This window comes from Gigantopelta aegis, chromosome 9, assembly GCF_016097555.1.
Source record: "Gigantopelta aegis isolate Gae_Host chromosome 9, Gae_host_genome, whole genome shotgun sequence".
Taxonomy (NCBI): domain Eukaryota; kingdom Metazoa; phylum Mollusca; class Gastropoda; order Neomphalida; family Peltospiridae; genus Gigantopelta; species Gigantopelta aegis.
In genome coordinates, this window is record NC_054707.1 from 62,394,431 (window position 1) to 62,411,446 (window position 17,016).

Consider the following 17,016-nt stretch of genomic DNA (forward strand, 5'->3'; position numbering starts at 1 on the left):
AAAAAAATTTTTAAAAAATTAATTGGTTAAATTAAAAATTGGCTACAAAAAAAAAATTTTTTTTAAAAAAAAAATTTTTTTTTTTAAAGGTTTTAATTCAAAATTTGTTTTCCCTTTTTTTTTTAAATTTTTTTCCCCCTTTTTAAAAAAAAAAAAGGGGGAAAAAAATTTTTCCCAATTAAACCCAAAAAAAAAAAAATTTTTTAAAAAAAGGGCCCTTTAACCCATTAAAGAAAATTAAAAAAAAAATTTTTTTTTAAAAAACCCCCCAGGGGGAAACCAATTTGGGGTTTTAAAAAAAAGGAAAACCACTTTTTTAAAAAGGGGGGTTCCCCCCTTTTTGGTTTGGCCGAAAGCCCCGGGGGGGCCCAAAGGGGGAAACCAAAAAAACCCCCCCCAAAAAGACCAAAGGGGTTAAAAAAGGGGGGGAAATTTTAAAGGGTTTTGGGGGAAAAAAAAAAACCTTTTTTTGGGGCCCCAAAATTGGGAAAATTTTTTCCCCCCCAAAAAAACCCGGGTTTAAAATTTTGGGGAAAAAAGGGCCCCCCCACCCCAAATTTTTTGGGGAAAAAAAACCCGTTCCCGGGGGAAAAGGGGAAAAGTTTTTTTAAACCCAAAAACCCCCTTCCACCCTTTAAAACCCCCTTTAATCCGGGAGAAGGGGTTTAAAACGGTTTTCCCGGGGGGGAAAATTAAAAGGGTTCTTGCCTTTTTGGGGGGGGTTTAGGGGGCCGGGAAGGAAGGTTTGGGGGGGCGGGGGAAAAGGGGGGGAAAAAGGGAAAGGGCCGGCCAAAGGGGGGGGGGAAAGGGAACTTTGGGTTCCCCCCAGGGGGTTTAAAACCCCGGAAAACCCCCCCCAAGGAAAATTTTGGGGTTTTACAGGCCAAAACCCCCGGGAAAAATTTCCAGGTTTTTAAAAAAAATTTTGGGAAAACAAATTTGGGGAAAAAGGGGGAAAAAAACCAAACCAAAAAACCCCAAAAGGGCCCCGGGGGCAATTTGGGGGAATTTTTTTTTTTTTTGGGGGGCCGGGTTTAAAAAAAAAAAATTTTTTGGATAAATTTAACCTTTTTTTTAATTTTTTAAAAAATTTTGAAAGGGGAAAAAAAATTTTTTTTTTAAATTTAAAATTTTCCCAATTTTAAAAATTTTTAAAAAGTTTTTGGGGCCTTTTTGGGTTTTGGAAAAAAAATTTGGGTTTTTTTTTGGGTTTTAAAAAAAATTTTTAATTTCCAAAAAAAACCCCCCAAAAAAAGGGTTTAAAAAAAAAGGGGGAAAATTTTAAATTTTTTTTTTTAAAAAAATTAAAAAATTTTAAAAAAATTAATACCAAACCCAATAAAACCCAAAGGAAAAAAAAAAAAATTTTTAAACCTTTCCCCTTTTTTAAAAAATTTTTTTTAACCCGTTTCCCCAAGGGTTTGGGCGGTCAAGAGGTCAGGTGGGCAGTAGGACGAAACCGGCTAGGCAGTCAGAGGAGTCGTTCAGAAGTCAGGGCGGGTCAGTAGGATGTGCACACTGTACAGTAGGCAGTTCTAAGTAGGTCAGGGCCGGGTCAGTAGGACGAGGTCACGTGACAAGACCGTGATCACGTCACCAAGGTCAAGGTCACGGAATTAGGTCCATGGGCACTATACAGGGCCCGGGTAACTACCGTCCACCAAATATTTTGAATATAAATTGTAGTTAGTTTTAACAAATATCTGGTCAAAACAACAAATTATTGGGAAATAATGGATAGTAAATTACCGGCCCTTGGACTACCAAAAAAAGAGCATTTGTTTTATTTAAACGACACCACTAGAGCAGATTGATTAATTGATCATCGGCTACTGGATGTCAAACATTTGTATTTCTGACTCGTAGTCATATATATATATACAAATATATATATATATATATATATATATATATATATATATCATATAATATCTTACATTTTCAGTGCAATCAAAGTATGTGATATTTTTCAGATCACATACTTTAAGAATTTGATAACTTTGCAAATTAGATGTAAATTAGTCGAGGTCTCGGCACTAGGTTTAATGATATTTAAGCAAACGTACTTGGGTGACACTGAAAGCTGTCCAGCGTTCAGAAAACAAAAAACGTTAGGCATAACTTTATTTTGATGTAAGGACATCCAAAATGACGTCATTCGAATTTGACGTCATTTCCATTCAAAAATACACCGCGCCACATATTCTTACGTCATTTGAATATCTAGTAATGGCGGACTGGAATTAAAATTGCGTGTACAGTATACAAAAACACGATGTATTAAGCTTGAGCTTATATAATACAGAGATTATTACCAGAGGCTCGCATAATACAATTTTTAGTCCTAATATATGATATTCACGATACCGAAAAACACTGGTAATAACCTCTCTCTCTCTAGATATATATACACATACATATAGTTAATTTTTTTTTTTTTTTTTTTTTTAAAGGTGATGAGCCACTCAGAATGCCTCCCCTTCCTCCAACTCCCCACAAAAGGAAGAGAGGAACGGCCATCAATGACCGGGAGCGAGTCACCGAGGAAACGGCGACACTCCCAGCCAGCTTCGCGCTCAGAAGGGGAGGCTGTGTCTCGTCCTCGTGGTCTCGATCGTTCGTCAGTGTTACTTGACGTCTTGGCGATGCATACTATAGAAATGATCCCTAAAAGTATGATCTTAAATAATAAAACTGTGAAAAATATTATATGTACCAATTCAATAGTACTTCGCATGTGGTAGTTACCTTTTGCATATTTATACCAATTGATTTTATTTTGTGTAGTACCTCTATTTTAATAACCATAAAACGTTCTAAGCTATGCAATAACACCATTAAGTGATAGTTTTGCAATTTTATGTTGTCAGAACATATTATTGTCAATTCATTTAATTATTTAATGCAACTAAATGCACAAAGAGAACGAAGAACCCAAGTGACCTGCGCAAATGGACTGCTTGACCCAAGTCGCCCTTGGATTTAATGTAGGCCTTACTACCAACACATACTAATAAAATACATTTCCTTTGTCTTTCTTTTCATTTCATCATTGGTATCTATGTCATAAAATGGGAAACTGGTGAATTTAATATATTTTTGTGTAGCACATGTATTTAAATGTGAACTCAAGGGTATGCATCTTGTTTCAGGTTGTTTTATTTGCTGTTTGTGTACGCGTACTCTGGCTCTCAGCCGAGTGGTATGACAAATGTATTGTTCTTTGCAACCTTGGCATGTAATTACATAAATAACATTGTTAACCGAACAATCCATATCCCTATGTACCCAAAATAAACCTTTGTGGTTGAATTCTATATGTGTGCCTTCTAAAATATGTTGGCATGTACCACAGTTACTTCGGCTACACTTTAATATATATATATATATATATATATATATATATATATATATTAGCAACCCAGACTTTTGCAAAACAATCTTAATTGCATTTGTCTCCTACGCTGGTTTTAAATATTTGAAATTGCATATTGAACTGTGACAAGGCAGTCTCTGGTTTAGTTCAAAACAATCTTTACAAGAATAATTGTAAAATTGTGGAAGCGTCAAAAATATCTAAATTGAAGTTATTGAGAAAACAACTCGATACAGTATTTTAGAACATAAAATGTCCTATTTAGATTTGTACTTTTAGAAGTCCTAAATAAACAATATAGGATTTCAAAGAAATTACTTAAGTCGTTTATGGTTGTTCCATAAATATCTTCTATAGCTCATGTGTGCGAAGTAAAAATACACCATGTTCAGAGACATGGCATTTTGTAAACCGAGACTTAACCGTTTAAGAGCTCTCCATCGGTCCAGTGATGAAGCGCTCGCTTGATTGCGCGGTCGATCTAGGATCGATCCCCGTCGGTGGGCCGATTGGGCTATTTTCGTTCCAGCCAGTGCACCATGACTGATATATCAAAATCCGTGGTATGTGTAATCCTGTCTATGGGATGGTGCATATAAAAGATCCCTTGCTACTAACGGAAACATGTAGCGGGTTTCCTCTCTAAGACTATATGTCAGAATTACCAAATTTTGACATCCAGTTGCCGATGATTAACAAATCAATATGCTCTAGTGTTGTCGTTAAACAAAAAATAAACCCTTTAAACTTCAGTCCTCTGAAACTAGTGCAAGGAGAGTAATTTTTAGCTGTGATTTTTAAAAACAGCACTACAAAATGATTAAATATTGATGCTCAGTCCGGTAAACCAATACTAGTAACTCATTTATTAGTTATTTGCAGACTGCATTCTAACCGACTGTGTCATTTGGAAACTAGTCTTTTTGAATGTCCATTAAATCTAAATCAATTACCACTGCTGTTAGTGCTAATAATGTTACTATTTTTCAATAAAACTCATATAAGCAGTGCATCATCCACGCACAAAAAAGTGTGTAATATTGCATTTAATCTACCTGCAAGAAAATAACGCGAAATGTGGTACTTGAGAGATAGCTGGGGATTACTTATATTATATTATTTGGAAGAATGGGTAATTGACGTAAACAATAAAATAAATAAAAAATCGTTCAGATTTCAGAATTAGCTTTTCTGTGTAGACTGATTGTAGTTCAGCATAGGCATCAGAAGACACCGACTGACACATATTATCTGTGGCGGCCGGTGTATAATCTTCAGAGTTGGTGGGTACTCCCTGAACACCCCACCCCACCCCCGACCCCGTTTGCTTCGGAAACCTATCTTTAGTGAAAGATTGCTCGTGTAAGGTGAAATGAGTCGCAGGATATCTCGCTATCAGTATATTCAGATTTTCTCCGTCCAACCAGTGGTTTATCAAAGGCCGTGGTATTCACTGCCCTGTCTTGCTGCTTTTCAGAAGGAAACAATGAGTTCACTTCCTGATCGGCTCTCTCCCATTCTCTAAAAAAAAAAAAAAAAAAAAAAAAAAAAAAAAAAAAAAAAAAAAAAAAAAAAAAAAAAAAAAAAAAAAAAAAAAAAAAAAAAAAAAAAAAAAAAAAAAAAAAAAAAAAAAAAAAAAAAAAAAAAAAAAAAAAAAAAAAAAAAAAAAAAAAAAAAAAAAAAAAAAAAAAAAAAAAAAAAAAAAAAAAAAAAAAAAAAAAAAAAAAAAAAAAAAAAAAAAAAAAAAAAAAAAAAAAAAAAAAAAAAAAAAAAAAAAAAAAAAAAAAAAAAAAAAAAAAAAAAAAAAAAAAAAAAAAAAAAAAAAAAAAAAAAAAAAAAAAAAAAAAAAAAAAAAAAAAAAAAAAAAAAAAAAAAAAAAAAAAAAAAAAAAATCTCTCCTTCTCTGTCACTCTTTCTCCGTCTATGTTTCTCTGTCTCTTTCATTATATATCTTTCTATGCGTCTGTCTGTCTGTCTGTCTGTCTGTCTCTCTCTCTCTCTCTCTCTCTCTCTCTCTCTCTCTCTCTCTCTCTCTCTCTCTCTCTCTCTCTCTCTCTCTCTGGAGTGGTTCGATCCTACCATGCAACCACGTCAGGTGCGCGCTGGATAGCCGTAAGGCCAATACTGTACACCAACTTCTCTCTAACTATTAACTATTAACCCCTGTCCTGGGCATGTACTTGTAAATAGGGCCTAGATGTACATCCGATGTGTTCTGAATTCCGTGAAATAATCTTAAAGCGACAGACCTTAGTTTTTAAACACTACGTCATATGTCTTTTACTATGAGTGCCGTTTTTTGTTAACTGAATCAGACATTACTTTCATTTTATTGTTTAGAGTTTCCATTTCCGTACATCCGAAGTGTTTCTGGTCACCCTGGTGTTTCTAATACCATGAAATGCATTTTCAAAATTTGTTAAAACACACGTACCTCTGAGAGGTAACGTTTATGTAGTCAAGCGCTAGTCTACCTTTTTAAAGAATACTCTCCCGTTTCAACGTCACAGACTCTTGTTTCACTTTATTGTAACTTTATTCAGATGTGTTAGAGAGCTTTTTAGATTAACTAAACTTAGTGTCCATTTTTACGGGGTTGAAACTAGGGTCTGCGACTATAAAATAGTACCTTTAAAAACGAGAAATACGTTTCTAGTTTACTACTAATCAGATCTGTTAGAGCGACCGGCGATGCAGATGAGCAATGTTGTGCAAACCAGAAACTAGCATCCCCATGGCGACCAACTGCTTCACTACTCACTAATGCAGTCTGATTATCTATGCATATGAATATGATTGGCTAGTCTGGCTAGTCTGGTTACACAAAAACAGAAGAATCTGGTACTGGAAATCCTGGCGATTAGGAAAATAGCCGTGACAAAAAATATATGCCATGGAATGAAAATGTTCATGGAATTTTCAACGAGCATTTTGTTGTTAATGTACAAGAGAGGAATTTAATTTGTCAGTATTATAGAAATAAACAGTTAACTAAGCAAATTGACATAGAAAACAGAAAGTTCAACGGCAACATAAATGCCACTGAAATTTGAAAACACAACGGCATTGCCGATTGCCGTTGTTAACAGCTAGGTTTGCTATGCCATTTAAAGTACACCTTACGGTACTAGTGCTAATGAAAAATCATTAAACGGCAACAGATACGTTAGCTTTAATTAATGTATTTCGTAACTGAACAGTGTTGAAATCACATTACCATATATATTACATTCTTTATTTAGGATCCACGACCTTATAAAGTATTATGTAGGGCTGCGTCTATTCATTTTGATAAAGCTAATAGAGCTTCCAAACATCTCGGCTAATAAATTAATCCACAAAAAAGCAATTAACCGCCAGACACGGTGTCACTGCAAAGAAAGACGAGTGATAAAACCCCAGATACATTGTCATTTGTTCCCTGTTACCGGAGTGGGATTCAGACGACGTGAATGTCGCTTGGACAGTCGGCTACAATTACGTTATTAATGAAGGTAATAAGAACATTATACTCATGTTGTTCTCGTAACAATGTCGCGGTAAGATTGTCGTATTAATGACGAAGCTGGTATAGATGTCTAAAAGTCAAGCAAGGCCATATCTAGCAGTGACCAGGGGAAGTTTTTCAACCCCCACGACAACAAAAAATGTATCCTTTTTAGTAAAAAAAATGTATTTTTAGTAAAAAAGTATCCTTTTTAGTAAAAGAAAGTATTCTTTTTAATAAAAAAGACGGGTTTTTTTTTTTTGTCTAGCTGTAAAGATCCTATGTTAGAGAGGTATGCTCCTTCGTTTTATTGCTTTTCACATTAGTGATTTTAAACGAGATGCGACCCTGCCTCTGTTGATCTCGAGAAAGGCCAATATAACTGAAACATTTTGAAATTCTTCGCCAGGAGTTTCAATTAGTTACACGAGTCTGTTAATTTGCGAACTGGTCATTTCGCAAACAGAATACATTCATGTGGTTGACCACGTTCGTTTAACTCCATCAACATTATTAAGTTTACCTAATCTCATTTATTTTAAGATAGGTGCGACTCCTAAATGAAGCTACATTTTAAAAACTGTCCATTCAGCAACAGCACACGAGCCCTCAGAGGGTAGTACAAAAAGAATGATATATACATATGTGACATGATGGTTTACAGAAGGATTGTATAAATTATAAAATTACATAATGCACAACATACATCGCTTAAGCTGGTTAACGGAATCGACTTACAATAAACAAAATACATTTTGGCAAGTTAAAAATAATCGATAACGACAGTCTAAACCATGAATAGAAATAAAGTATGACAATATATCATATATAATATGTAAACATTGGCTAAATATTCGAATAATTTAATTTGTTTTGTTTAACAACACCACTAGAGCACATTGATTAATTAATCATTGGCTGTTGGATGTCAAACATTTGTTAATTCTGACACGTAGTCATAAGAGGAAACCTGCTACATTTTTCCTAATGCAGCAAGGGATCATTTATATACACTTTCCCACAAACTGGAAAGTACATACCACGACCTTTGACCGGTTGTGGTGCACTGGTTTGATCGAGAAAAAGCTAATCAATTGAATGGATCCATCGAGGTGGTTTGACGATCCTGCGACGCAAGCACCTCAGGCGAGCACTCAACCGACTGAGCTAAATCCCGCCCCATTGGTTTGTCTCTGTCCAGGACAGGGATTTAATTGGTAATTTGTATATTTGTATATATATTGTGATTATAATGTATGTATTTATGCTGATAAGGTTTTTTTTAACATTGCGATGCATCCGCAAAAATCAGGTATGTTTTGTTTCTTCAGTCCGAAGACTAATTCCTGACGTGACGCGTTAGGTATTACGTAACCACCAGCTCGCCAGAGGGCGTATTCACTGGGATGGTACAAAATGGCTGCGCCCGTTATATATAATAGCCGTCACATTTAACCGTTTTATTAATTAACTATGCGATTATACTTGTTGATATTAAGCAATAATGTGCATTATGTATCGTTGAATATGTAGGGGAGAGGCAGGAGAACTGGGACACTAATTTGGGGGTGTCATGTCTGCAGTCAGTATTCTTACCCCCTTTGAGCCAGTCAATTATTTATTTCTGCAACAGGTGGCATTTTTAAATTGTTTTAATGTTTCTCTACAAGTATTTGGCATGGATTAAAATTAATTAGGATTTCTTGTTAATTAATAACTAATTAGGTATGAAGGTGAATTGGGACACCTGTGGGAGATATGGGACTACCTGGAAGGTGATGTGGGACAGTGAAAGGAGAAGTGGGACAATGGTGAATTTGGCATTTCCAAGCCACACTAGCTTACTTAAAGGCCCTCTGTTCATCCCTCCAGGATATGTGTTGTATTTACTCAGTGTCCTAGGCCTACACTTAATAGCATTGGCTCCGGTGTTACTTAGAGTAAATTACACTCGAAGCTTCAGGATGCTCATGCAGTGTGTGTTTTAAGTGCTGTGAGTTTGAAGGCATCAATGCCGATATAATATGTAGTTTATGGAGTAAAGATCAGGGGGCCTTTAAGAATGCAGGCAAGTCTATGAACTCAACAAATACATGTACTTAAAAAGCATTTATTGCTATTACGAAGTTTTAACTAATTAAACGAACAGTGAAATACAAAACATGAAAACAAAATTAAAACATACGGGATCAAAAACTTAAACTGCACTTAAGTGATGTGATGTCTAAATTAAAAAAAAAAAACATGTTGTTGTCTTTTGCATCCATTCAGTTTCAACAATGAACAAAGCACATGGTCTAACGAACATCCATCCTACCAAAGTCTACACCGAATTGGAATGCTGCCTTGGTGTGCTTTGTTGTGCCATGGGTAATAGGTTTAGGTAGAATAGCATGGATTTGATTTTTGTGAATCGATGCCTCTTCAGGGTTGTCTAGCCGCAGATACTTGTTACAACACTTTGAACTCTTGCGCAAGAATTCAACTTCACATTCATCATCACTATCAATTTCAGTGAACACTTTGCCAATGTAATAGACTGGATGGGGTTTTTTTTCTGATGTGAATTGAACTAACACAAAACTGTCAACATTCACCTTGGTGAAGTCAACTGAACCAAGCTGGATAAGTCCATCATCATCATCACTACGATCTGGACTGTCATCATCAGAGTCCATAAGAACCATTTCTATATTCTCATCCTTAGAAGTGGACTTGTCATCATCATGCTGTTGGAGCACCTGTCTTTTGGCAGATTTTCCAGCCATTTTGCATCTTTTCTTTGCTTGCCTGCATCAGGGAGAGGTGGGACACTGTGTCCCAGATCTCCCACACTCAACCGTCTGCACATGTGTTGACCTATATTGTAGGTTGGCATCAAACATGCTACAAATCCATTTGTAAACTATTTAAAACAACATTTTCATCACACTTACTGTATCTGAGCTAATTCACCAAATAAAGTTGCTCACAGTGGCTTACAATCAAAAGTTTAAAAATTAAGTGTTTGAGGTATACATTGAGAAAGCGGTGAAACAATGACTTTTAAATTTTCTTTTTCGTAGGGATAAAGGAAGTTGGGGGAGCCTTACCAAAGTGATGTAATGCAGATTCTGATCGGCTTAGAAATTTCAGAAATATTAGGCCTGTCCCACTTCTCCTCCGTCCCAGTTCTCCTGGCTCTCCCCTACACCAGTCCAAAAGCCTTACTTTAGCATTCCTTTAAGGCAAATAAAGAACTTGAATACTGTTCATTGTCAGTTGTTAGTGAGACAGAAGTCGGGGATGTGGCCGTACATTCTGGGTGGGAGCCGACTTTGGATTGATAATAATTTAAGTGCTATTCAATGAAATTTTTTTTTTATTTAACGACGCACTCGGCACATTTTATTTACGGTTATTTGGCGTCAGACATATAGTTAAGGACCATACCGATATTGAGAGAGGAAACCCGCTGTCGCCACTTCATGGCTACTCTTTTCGATTAGCAGCAAGGGATATTTTATATGTATCATCCCACAGACAGGGTATTACATACCACGGCCTTTGATATACCAGTCGTGGTGCACTGGCTGGAACGAGAAATAGCGCAATGGGGCCACCGAAGGGGATTGATCTCACACCAACCCCGCATCGAGCGAGCAATGTACCACTGGGTATTGGCCCGCCCCGCTATTCAATGAATACAATCCACATTAAGTATTAGTCCTTTACCGGTCCAACCGGAGTGAACTATGGGTTTCATCTCCGTCCTTCTTTTTGTATGTCTGTATGTCCGTCCGTCTATCTGTCTGTATGTCCGTCTGTCCCACATATAGTTTTCCGGATGTTTTTTCCCCACAATACCTCGAGATACTGAGCTGACATTTTGCCCATTTACCCATTTTGACAGAAAAAGAAAGAAATGTTTTATTTAACGACGCACTCAACACATTTTATTTTCGGTTATATGGCGTCAGACATATGGTTAAGGACCACACAGATTCTAAGAGGAAACCCGCTGTCGCCACTACATGGGCTACTCTTCCGATTAGCAGCAAGGGATCTTTTATTTGCGCTTCCCACAGGCAGGATAAAACAAACTATGGCCTTTGTTGAACCAGTTATGGATCACTGGTCGGTGCAAGTGGTTTACACCTACCCACTGAGCACGGACTCCCAACTGTTTTCGCGATGCGAGTAGACGTGTCTACGTGCGCTCTCGAGTTGCCTCTCCCCCCCCCCCCCCCCCCCCCCCCCCCCACCTGGGGGGACTGATAGCCAGCTTTGGGGCTCTACTGGAGTTCCGGGTTACCTATACCGGGACACGGGCGACCGTGTCTTTGGTATACGGTGACCTGCCTCCAAACAAGAGGAACGGAGGGACTGGAAGAGGAAGGAGGAAGAAGAAATGGGTGCCAGGGACGGCTCAGGGAGGACAAAGCTGGCGGCTCAACCGCCAGCGGCGTTCCCTTCTGCGTCGCCGCCCCTACCGAGTTCGCCGGAGAGGACGCGATCGCCATCGGCGCCTGCATCCCCGGATCAGCCGTATTCGAGCCTGGACATCGCGATGTGCCAGCCTCCAAGGGCGGTACCACCGACCTCCACTCCCCGGACGCCGACTCCGGTGCAGCGGTCAATTATACCGACCGCTCCTGTTGAGTCGGCACAGGGACATGTTGTTGTTGCGGCGGCGAAGCGGAAGGCGACATCACCGACCACCCAACCAGCCAAGACCAAGCCGCCGCCGGTAGCCCCGCCCCCTGACGACGCCGAATGGGTCCTTGCCATCAACGGACTTCGACGCCAACTGCACCAGTATATGCAGGGGGACACGCGGGATCCACAACGACTTCGGGGAGGATACCTCAACGCGGACTGGAGACCACTGGATGACGGCAGCAGCTACGAGCTACACAACAAGATCTTTAGTGGAATACGTGGAGTAGTCGTCACGCACCGGAGGGACCAGACCTACAGACAGTGCATCTTGTTCGCCAAGATCGACAACAGATCCATACACAAGATGATCAGTGCAGTCTGCGGCCCCGGCTACTCCAGTGTAGTTCAGACACTACGTCAGCGATAAGACCAACTGCCGACACTCCAGGAATCTCCAGCCTCTCCGAAGTAGAAACCAACCTAACAGCCTTAACGAGGCCACTCACGTGGACATATATATCGGACTTTAAACTTTTAGACCTTCGTTCAAAAGTTTATGTCGAAATTACTTCTTTTTTTTAAAAATATTATTAAATAGTCCGATCCTCTCTTCTTTCTCTTATTTATTTTTGGACTGTCCTAAAATGCTCCAAATTATATAAATATTCGACCGAGCAGTCAATTCTTTTTATTTTTGGCGAGTAATTTTTTTTAATTTTTTTTTTAATTCTATTAACTTTTTTACTAATTGCTATTTTCAAAATTCTGCCCATTTCCTACTCTACCCCTCCCCCCCCCCCCCCCCCCCCCCCCCCCCCCCCCCTTATCTAATTTCTTTTTGACCACCCGATCTAATCTAGCGACCAAATTTAATGAGTAGAATTTTCTTTATGAATTATATTAGAGATGCGTATCAAAATTTTAAAGGCCCACTATTTAATTTTTGGATGTAAATTTCAAAATTGTCCGCTTATTTTATTTCTGTCCCGGGACCAGCCCCTGGCTATCCAGAGACAGGGCCCGGGACGGACATGCTCGAAACTCTAGTGGTATATGAGCATGTACAAATTATTCGCACTCGCACCCATTGAGCACTCACTCGGGGTTTGGAGTCGGTATCTGGATTAAAAATCCCATGCCTCGACTGGGATCCGAACCCAGTACCTACCAGCCTGTAGACCGATGGCCTGCCACGACGCCACCGAAGCCGGTCATTTTGACAGAATTATGGTCCTTGAACTTAGGGGATATGGAAATTTGTTTTCTGGACTCATTAATATAAAATAATATGCATTCCACAATTATATAATTATATATATACTACTCAAAAGAATTTAAGGGTCAGACGATATTTTCGACATTATTTTCTGAATGTCAATTATATTAGCTAGACCATAATGTCACGCATGGTATTGTTCCATTTTGACGAAAGTGGGTCTAAGCAACCCATAAATGAATTAAAATCCACTGTCATTGACACTGTCGACTAGTTCTAATGGCGAAAACATGCTTACATTTGCACGTAAATTAGGGCGAAAGCGAAAGGTCTGCTAAGTGCCCATAACTTGCTTTTTCACAAAGCGCTTCATTTGCACGCTTTGCATGTGTATTCCATGTTCCCAATGCTGAATTTCTGTATAATTGGAGCTTGCGTTCGTGTACGGTGCACACTCCAAATTCGACAATGGTACGACGTCAACTGACTATCGAAGATCGAGGAAGGGCTATTGCTTGGCTTCAGAATGGCAATACGCAAAGAAATGTTGCTCTGAGACTTGGTGTCAGTCAGAGTGTCGTTGGCCGACTGTGGCAACGGTACCAAGCAACGAATTCTGTTCGAAATCGTCCACGTTCGGGAAGACCCCGAAGCACTACAAATAGAGAGGACCGCTACATCACCAATATGGCTCTACGTCAACGCACAACCACTGCACGCCGATTACGTGACAATCTGCGGACTGCGACTGGAACTCGAGTGTCCGATCAAACCATACACAATCGTCTGAGAGCCAATAATCTACGCTGCCGTCGCCAGGCTGTTCGACCACCACTCCTACCACGTCACAGAACGGCCAGACGTCATTGGTGCACACTTCATCTGCGGTGGCAACGTGTTCAGTGGGGTCGAGTGATGTTCACTGATGAGTCCAGGTTTAGTCTCCAGTTAAACGACGGTCGGGTTCGTGTCTACAGACGTCCTGGAGAGCGCTTCGCTGACATTAACGTTAGACAACGTCACCGGTTCGGTGGTGGCAGCGTCATGGTGTGGGGCGGCATCTCTATCCACCACAGGACCCCCCTCTATGTGGTGGATGGCAATCTGAATGGAATCCGCTATCTGAATGAGATTATCCGGCCGTTGGTTCTCCCAGGCCTTCAGCAGATTGGCGGCGGGGCAGTTCTGTAGGATGACAATGCCAGACCCCACCGCGCCAGGGTGGTAACGGACTTTCTCAGACAACAAGGTATCGCCAGGATGGATTGGCCAGCATATTCGCCTGACTTGGCCCCAATAGAGTACGCCTGGGACGAATTAGGCAGGAGAGTTCGGGATAACCATGCCCCTCCGGCCAACCTTCATGATCTGGGTCAACTTCTTATGGCAGAGTGGCAGGCCATTCCCCAAGAGTTCTTCAGACGTCTGATCAACAGCATGAGGCAACGATGTGTCGAGTGTATTCGCGCCAGGGGTGGATTCACACACTATTAAACGAATGTTCTAATGTGTAAAATCCATGTTTGACAACCTTCAACTTTGACAGCATGTCATGTGACTTTCTTGTATACAGTGACGTTTATTTGTGTTTTTTTGTAAATATGGAACAATAAATAAAAAAATTGGTTTAGTTTACATCATCAATCTAATACACTCTGAAACTTATTTGGTTATACATTTTTGACCCTTAAATTCTTTTGAGTAGTATATATATATATATATATATGATCTACACTGCACATTCATTACTATACATATAAAACGGAATGCGTTGTCTAGATTATATAACTAATAATGAAAGAGGAGTGCAGATTATATGTATAGTTATCAATGGGTATTACTGATTAGATATATCTAGTAATGGACGGGGAGTGTAAATTATACGTATAATAATGAATGGTGAGTGTATATTATACGTATTATATTATAATAATATTATTATTATATTATACGTTCAATAGGGAGTGTAGATTATACGTATAATAATGAACAGGGAGTGCTCATTATATGTATATTAATTTATGTATAGAATATAAAATGTAATGAATGGGGAATGCAGATTATACGTATAATAATGAATTGATAGTGCAGATTATATGTATAGTAATGAATGGAGAGTGTAGGTTATAATATGTATAGCAAAGATTGGGAGTGTAGGTTATATTTATATAGTCATGAATGGGGAGTGCAGATTATATGTATAATAATTAATGGGGAGTGTATATTATATGTATAACACTGGCGTAGGAAGCGGGGAGGGGGCAGCAACAGCGATGGTTTGTATATATTTATACATATGTGTGTGTGTGCTTGTGCGTGTGCATGTGCGTGTGTGTGTGTGTGCGCGTGTGTGTGTGTGTGTGCTTGTGCGTGTGCATGTGCGCGTGTGTGTGTGTGCGCGCGTGTGTGTGTGTGTGCTTGCGTATGTGTATGTGTATGTGCGTGCATGCGTGTGTGTGTGTTTGTGTGTGTGTGTGTGCGTGTGTGTGTGTGCGTGTGTGCGTGTGTGTGCGCGCGCAGCCCTCACACACACTTGTTGGCACTTTCCTACGCCTGTGTATAACAATGAATGGGTGGATGCAGATTTTATGTATAATAATGAATGGAAAGTGTTGATTATAAATTTAATAATAATTACGGAGTGCAGATTACATCGCTTTTCTTCCTTTGTTTTCCAGATCGTCCCTCTAACGTCCTTTACTTAAAACATTATAAATGTCTATACACAAACAATGGTTGTTCATATCGGATCCCTGATCGAAACAAAGGATGCGGGAATTATTATTCTGATATGTAGCACTACCCATGGGCATACAAGGTGCCATTTAATTGGGGTGGGTGGGTTTGAGGTAATGATCTTTTGGTTTAAAAAGTTGAACCTGTTTAATACCAAGCTTTGCAGTGTTATCTTCACATAATTCCTGTCATATTAATTGGATGTAAGGTAAGCATGGGCTGGGTGAAGAGATTCTGGGATCCATCCGATCACCACTCCAAGTTATTATTTTTATTCTGCAAATTTGCAAAGGCGGATCCAGGAACGTTTTGACCTTCTTGGGTCCGCCCCTGATTCATATACCCTACACCCTCGTATAAATTCGCCACTGAGATTTATACCAACTTTTACCAAGTGCACTGGCCATACAGAGAGCAGGAATGTTTTGACCTCCTTGGGTCCGCCCCTGATTCATATACCCAACACCCTCGTCTAGATTCGCCACTGAGATTTATATCAACTTTTACAAAGTGCACTGACCATACAAACAGCAAAAACACACAAAAAAATATAATTATGTGAGTGCTTAAAAATAGTAGTATTGCCTACATGTAATGGGAGAGTGCATATTATTTAGAGGGAGTTCATATTATACATATAATATAGATTGAGGGAGTATATATTGCATGTGCACTGGGGTTGCGAACAAGCTTCATGCTATCAATCCATTCTTGGGAGAGTGGCAGTCTTCCTATAGGAAGAGCAGGAAGGATGAAATAGTCTTGTGTCGTGCTCGCATCTGTCATACTTACTTGACCCATTCATTTACCTGGAAGAAAGATCCCCCACCTCAGTGTGAGTACAGTCAGGAAACTGACGGTGCGCCACATCTTGGTGGAGTGTAAGCATCAGACAGAAACTAGAAAAGATATATTTGGACAACGTAACGTGACTACAGTTTTTACGTGATACTGACTTTTATTCTAAATGTTAAAGTGCTGTGCCAGACCATACACTAAAATTTCAAATTCCACAATTAAATGCTTTCTTAATTCATTGCAATAATATTTTACACCGATATGTAAATCAATAATTGCGAAAATGCCCCATAAAAGTATTAAAACATCACTCCCGTAGAACACTGCCGGAAACGACCGAGTAAAATTATCGGTAAAAACATTTGCTTCACAGAAACTTACTACGAGATGAGTTCCAGCGCAAGCGAAAGTGGGACCGACAGCGACTGCCAAGCTTGATCATGCGATTCTTCTTTCGATGATGAATAGTGTAGTAATGACGACTGGACTAATATTTGTGCAACACAACAAATAATGCCGTATCATTTTAAACCTGGAACATCTTCCGACGAACCACCGGCCTGACAGATGACGATGAAAATGGTCGTGGAGATAGTTTACCACTAATTTACAACTTTTATTCTTGTTTTGTTCTTTAGCTTTTCGTGCGAATTATTTTGCTACACTGTATGTTCTAATACTTGTGATGTAGTAGAAAAGACGATAAATAACTCTTGAATTCTACGAGTCAAGTGGACCCGATATCGGTAATTTTAAAAAATA

The 17,016-nt window shown here is 39.0% G+C and overlaps 1 non-coding gene across 1 annotated transcript; it reads right to left on the reverse strand.

Moving 5' to 3' along the window:
• Positions 1-2,460: 2,460 nt before the first annotated feature.
• LOC121382391 lies at positions 2,461-2,683 on the reverse strand. Its single transcript, XR_005959163.1, has one exon. It is a non-coding gene; the product is annotated as a small nucleolar RNA U3 (small nucleolar RNA).
• Between the last annotated feature and the right edge of the window lie 14,333 nt (positions 2,684-17,016).